This window comes from Gossypium hirsutum, chromosome A13, assembly GCF_007990345.1.
Source record: "Gossypium hirsutum isolate 1008001.06 chromosome A13, Gossypium_hirsutum_v2.1, whole genome shotgun sequence".
In the NCBI taxonomy this organism is placed as follows: Eukaryota; Viridiplantae; Streptophyta; class Magnoliopsida; order Malvales; family Malvaceae; genus Gossypium; species Gossypium hirsutum.
The window spans coordinates 16012566-16019706 of NC_053436.1; positions in this window are offsets into that span (position 1 = coordinate 16012566).

Below are 7141 nucleotides of genomic sequence, written 5' to 3' on the forward strand. Positions count from 1 at the left end.
CTTCGAACGATTCTAACTACGATTCCGTAAGAGGAGAGCCCCGTTTTTCACGATTCACTGTTGCTAAAACTCAAAGTCAACTAACGGAAAGAAAGAATATAATCGATTCGAACAACTTAAGAAACAACTTCCCAATCCACACGAAAATCACCCCTTACACTTACCAAATCTCACAAAAACACCAAAGAACTGAAAAACCAGAATTGAATGGCAGGATTGCAACAGAATTTCAAAAGCAAAAAAGCAAAAAAAATTTGCTAGTCAACAGGAAAAGAACGTCAAATTTTGGGAATTAGGAAGAGAAAGAAAAATTATTAAAAATTTGAACAGAAGAGAAAATAAAAAATAAAATAAAATCCCATAAATCCTCTATTTTTCTCTCACTAATCCACTAACTCACAACTACTTCAGAGTTTTAGGTCCACCGAAACTCAACCAAACAACCAAGCAAAATAAAACATCCACGCTTGTACAAGGATTCAAATACAAGACCTCTAACACACTAACTCTCTTACCACTCAAACCAACAAGCTTATTTTGATATAAATTAACAAATAATTTTATATAAGCCCATTCAACAAAGGTAAAGCTTGAATCTAAAATAACAAAATTTTTCAAAGAGTGGGACTTCAACCCAAAACCTCATACGCACATCCGGAACACTTAACTACTGAAGCAAATACACAGTTGTGTTAGAATTTACAGAAACATAAATAAATTAAGCGGGGCATTACAAGTCTTGTGGTTAAAAATTCGCCATGACTTTCATTTATTTATTATTTTTTATATATCAATTAAGGGTATGTGGTGGCTTCTTAATTCCGCTTGTGGAGCTAAAAAAAACTTCACTGCTAATGTATTAAATAATAATCCATATAATCAATAAGAAATTTTAAAGAATAGAAGTAGACTTCTTCCCTAATCATTTGAACCAATTTCAAATCTTGGAGTGGTTATTGTTGGAAGGACTTTACCTGCATCCACTCCCGACCTCGAAATGATTAGTTTTAAACCATAAAAAGGATGATGGCACATGTGGTTATACCAAAAGTTATAATTATCCATACATAAATTCTTTTAGGTAATGTCTGATAAACTAAAAAGTTAAGTTCTAACAAATTATTTTATACTTTTAGTATTGATTTTACTATTACTATATTTATTTTAGTAAGTTGCTTGATATATGTAAAAATTACATAATGAATATAATTATGTTATTTCATAAAATTAAAATTTAATTAAAAAATATTATTTCTTAATTTTAATCTTATTCATCAATAATTTTTTATTTTGAAAATTTTAAATAAAAAAGTAGATATAATAATTTAAATACCTATTTTTTAAATAAAATAATAATTTATTTCTAAATCAACCTAACTTTTTTTTGAACTATCAACCTAACATTTCTAGATGTTATATATCCGTTTATAAAGTTTTTCCAATGTTAAACGTGAAAAATATATTGTGGTTCACGAGCTTGTTTGTATTGATTTCCTAGTGGAAGCTGAGAAAAAGGAATAAATTAGCTTTTACATATTTCGGAATCTGTAAATAATAACGTGAAAAGTTAAATTTATGTTGAAAAATTTTTTTATAGGTAAAAATAGTCACTCAATTATTATTATTTTTAATTTAGTTATTAAACTTTTTAAAATTAAATATTTTAGTCACTCTAAGTTGATGTGGGATTTTTTTATTAGTCTAGTAATAAAATTAGCCCTACAATATTTACACATTCTATCAATTTGATCCTAAATATAAAAAATTCAACAAATTTAGCCCTCAATGTTTAAAAAATTTGTCATTTTAGTTCTAATTCTAAAAAATTCAATAAATTTGGCTCTAAACATTTACAAAATCTATCAATTTAGTCCTAACTCCAAAAATTAAAAAATATTTTAAAAAATTTATTTTTAGCCCTTTATAACCAATTGGCTAACACATGTGAGATATAAAAATAAGAAAAATAGTACTCTCTTTCAAGTCACTTGCAACAATTTCTTTTAATAAAATTTAAGCTTCACGTTAGACCAAACCAATTGATTTGGAATCTATTTGGAATAATTGGTTACATTACTACCCAAACAAATAACGTTTTTAATGTCTTTATTTTCTTTTGGATCTTAAACTTTTTTTTTGTTTTATCCTAACTTTTTTTATAGTTCTTTTGCAAGTGACTTGAAAGAGGGTACTCTACTACTCTTTTTCTTATTTTAATATCTCACATCGGTTAGTTGGTGGGTTATAAAGGGCTAAATATATATATATTTTAAATTTTTAGAGTTAGGACTAAATTGATAAATTTTGTAAATATTGAGGGTCAAACTTATAGAACTTTTTAGAATTAGAACTAAAATGACAAATTTTTAAACATTGAGAGCTAAATTTGTTTAATTTTTTTCATATTTAGGATCAAATTGATAGAATGTGTAAACATTAAAGGGCTAATTTTGTTACTAGACCAATAAAAAAAACCCACATCAGCTCAAAGTGACTAAAATATTTAATTTCGTTTTACCAAAAAAAATTAATTTCGAAATGTTTAATGACTAAATTGAAAAAATTAATAGTTGAGTGACCAAAATAAAACGAAAGGCATAGTTGAGTGATTGTTTTTACAATTTAGCCATAAAAAATGATTTTCAGCTTGGATTTAATGTTCCACATTATCATTTAACCGAGGGGCTAATTTACATGTTTTAAAATGTATAAGAGTTAATTTACCCATTTTTTCAATAAAGAGACCAAAATGCAATCCACTCCTAAATATATCAACTTTCTTAAAACTTTTACCTTAATTTACTTTATAATGTGCGGATTAATTTTAATACGGATCATCTAATAGATATTCATTATATTATAATGAACAAATCTTTTAAGTTCATTAATAAAATTTATTTGAAAAACAAGTTTATTAGTAAAATTTTATAATCTTATAGATACGAGTAGGAAAAATAGTTACGAATTTTGAATATAAGAAGGAAATAATATTAATGAGAAAAACAGACACGAATTTAAAGCTTTTAAGAATTATATTTCTGAAAAGTAAATGAACTATATTTCTTGTAAAAAAAGTAAGAAAACTAAATCCAAATATACAAAGAGTATAAGGACTTGGAGCACATTTTAACCATAATTTTTATATGATAGTTTGAATTTACCGAAAGAGTTGAGGATAATTTTATATAAAAGTTCCAAAATTATGATTAAATAATTTTTATTCAAATAAATAAAAATACATGATAATAATGATGTTTAACCTATGATAGTCATTAAAGGTGTTCATGATCCAGATAGCTCGGACCAAATTTGGGTTTATATTTATCAACCTTAGTCTAGCTTGGCTTGATCCATTTTATTGTTTATAAATATTAAAAACATATATAAACAAATATTTTTATAATTAAGTGTAAACAAACACTATTTTTTTTTAATTTTTAAACAATAGAATAAATTTTTGAGTTTAAGATTTAGGGTCTAATCCAAACTGAAAATTTCCATTAAACTTTTATTTTTTTGAAAATTGTGATAAAATCCCCAAAAAAAACTTTAATAATTCATATTAAGCATTTTATTGTTATTTATGAAATTTTTAATTAAACTTTTGTTTTTTAAAAAAAAATTCTAATTAAACTCTCTAAAAATTTAAAAAATTTAAAATTAAATCCTTTCAAAGTATCCAATATTGTATGTCAATGATTGGAAAAGCAAAATTATGAAAGGGAAGTGCATATATAAGATGATAATGATGGTCACGTTTGTCCGCTGTTGCGAAAACTTGTAATGATATCAGATATGTCTAACCAGCCAATCATGCGGACCCCCTCTACCCAAACATCTTTATTTGACTCCTTTCATGGACTACATAATCTTGGGCTAGGAGGGATTCATCTCTGTGTTTATATTTGGATATAATTACATTTTACAAATTTAATCAAATGTATAATAAAGAATAGACGTATGATCACGTGTTTCGTTTTAGATGGGTTTGGATCGGTAGTGAGATGCGATATGGTGTGTTTAGTTTACTGTTTGTTTCATGATATTTAATTTTACTGCTTATGCTGTTTTTTACACTGATCACAGATAAATGCATCGTCCATCTAAACTCGCCCTTAATTTTTGTTATTATACCTTAAATCATTATGTGAGACTTTTAAACTTTTTGAACCTCATTTTTCTAGTAAGTTAAAACAGTTTTTAATTTTGTTGATGTATCATTATCTAATTTATTAATAGTATATAAAAAATGCTTTGAGTAGTAAACTTGTCGATTTGATCCGGATAATGATCCAATTTGATCGATATGAATTCATACTCAACTCATCTAGATTTGATCATAAAAAAGTCAACAATTTAAATCTATTCGAACTTAAACTCCAACTGAGTCTAACTCAAATTGAAAGAAATCTTAAACCTAAAATGATCCAAACCCTAACAACATGAACCTAAAGCGGCTACAAACTCAAAATTATTTAAACCTATAATGACCTAACTTAATCCAAAATGAAGGAGGGTTGAAATGAAATTTGAATAAAAATTAAATGGGTCCACTACTTTTCAATTTTCAAAATGGTTGCCTTGTGAACTAAGAAGCCTTGGAATTGGTCTTCCCAACGCAATTCTCTAAAAATTAGAAGGTGACAAAAGGTGACATTTTTCATGATATCGACATGATATTGGGTCTCGTAATAAAAGCCAGAAGACTTTTTTAACATAAGCTTTTTGGATTCATGCAGCTCGTGAGTTCAAACTTCAAAAACCTTGCTTTTGAGGCCAATACACAATCACAAAATATGTAGGCTATTAGCCTATCAACGCCGCCCTTGCCTACCAACCATTCAATTAAACCTCCTTTCCCTTTCATTCATTAATTTTAGGGTCCAATCTCCCTTTTTGATTAAATCCTGAGTCTGATTGATTCAGTGACCAAGTTTTTTTAGTGTTATTTTCTTCATTCACGGTATTGAAATCCCAAACCTTATTTAGGAAATATTAAGCTGCGGTGATGAAATATGAAATTTTACGGTGAGGGGTTGAGATAAGAAAAGAAGAAGAAGACAATAGCTAAAAAATTGGTGTCAAAATTACCTAAATTGACTTGTTAATTTTTATAGGGTCAAAAATGAAAACTATTCGAGTTTAAAGAGATTAAATCGAAATACTAATTTTAAGAGGGACTAAAAATGATATTATACCATTTAGTCAATGGAATCAGGCTTGCCCCTGACTACACTCTTTGTCCAGCTCTTCCATCACTTCACCTATAAAGACTAATCTATCCAATTCGTTGTTTAAAATTTTAAAAATAATTTGAGTGAGAAAATTCCTCAATTTGTTTTAAAAAATAATTAAGTTTTTTTTCCCTACATTTAGGGCTAATTTGGCAATGTTTTTGAAAAATACTGTAGGAAAGTGCTTCTGAGAAGTGCTTTTGAAAAGTTTAGTTTAAAATTTGAGTGTTTAGTATTGCTGTCAAAAAGTACTTTTGAAAAATAAAATGTCTATTTTAGACATGTTATTATCAAATAACAAATATGCATTTAAATAAAATTTAAATTAGTTAATATTATTATATTTTAGTAAGAATATAAAAAATTTATTATAGCTTGTTGTTAATATTTTAACATATGAAATATAAATTTTAAATATTTTTAGGTAATACACATTAATTACTTATAAAATTTAATTAGAATATATAAACTACATTTCAAATATTTAAATATAATCATTAAATATTTTTAATTATTATTTTAAAAATATTTTGTTATTTTTAATTAATGATTTTAACACATTTGTAATTAAACATCAAGAAAAAAAAAGAAAAATATTATGTTATTGGAGGGGTGAAAAAGTAATTAAGCACTAAAAGTGCTTTTGGGAAAGGAAAACCTAAAAATTTTAGCTTCTCTTTTTCAGAAGTGTTTTTCAAAAGCACTTTTAAAAAGTCAAAAATTCTAGCTAAAAACAGTTTATTCTGGATAGCTTTTCTTTCAAAAATACTTTTAATTGAGTACTTAAACTTTTAAAATGCACTAAAAAGACTCTCAAACTTTTTCAAAGTATGCAATTAAGTCCCTTTTTTCACACAATTGCCAAAATATGTCAAAAAGGCCCTTTGAACATAAACTTTAATAGTTTACCGTTAAAGTTAATTACCCCTAATTTTTTTAGTTAAAGCCACCCCATATCACAACCACAGTATGACATGTGGCAAAAAAATAAAAAAATTAATAAAAATTATAAAAATTATTAGAATTTAATAAAAATATATAAAACATATAAATTTATTAAAAATTAGAAAAAATATAAAAACTTGTAAAACTTTATAAAAATTATAAAATGCATAAAAAAAAGCCTTTTAACCATTAAAGTTAATGACACTTAATTTTTTTTTACTTAAAGTCATCATGTATCGCAACGCATGTGACAAAAAATGACAATAAATAAAAACCAATCAAAGTTATTGGAAAATTATAAAATGCTTCTTTCAGTACGATATTTTTTATAATTTTTTTACGAATTTTATATTTATTTACATTTTTTAATAATTTTCTTCCTATGTTATAAAATTTTTTAATTTTTTCTATATTTCTATATATTTTATAACTTTTTATGATTTTTATAAAATTTTACATATTTTATAAGTATTTTTACTATTTTTATAATTTTTTAATTTTTTTATTAAAATTTAATAATTTTTATAATTTTTATTTATTTTTAATCATTTTTTTGCCACATGTCACGCCGTGATTAAGACACGTGGTGGCTTTAATTAAAAAAAATTAGGGCGGTTTAGCTTTAACGGTTAAAGGGTCTTTTTGATGCATTTTAGCAATGGAGTGAAAAAAAAGGAGTAGGGACTTAATTACTTATTTTGAAAAAGTTTGAGAGCCTTTTTTATACATTTTGACAGATCAAGTACCTAATTTAGTGTAAAAAAATAGACTTAATTGCTCTTTTTGAAAAAGGTTGAGGGTCTTTTTGATGCATTTTGAAAGTTCAAGTACCTAATGAGTAGGGGTGTGCAAAATTCGGGTAAAACCAAAAAAATTCGATTAACCGACCGATTTGGTTAATCAGTCAGTTAACTGAATTAATTCGGTCGGGGGTCGGTTAATAATTTTTTGAGTTTTCGGTT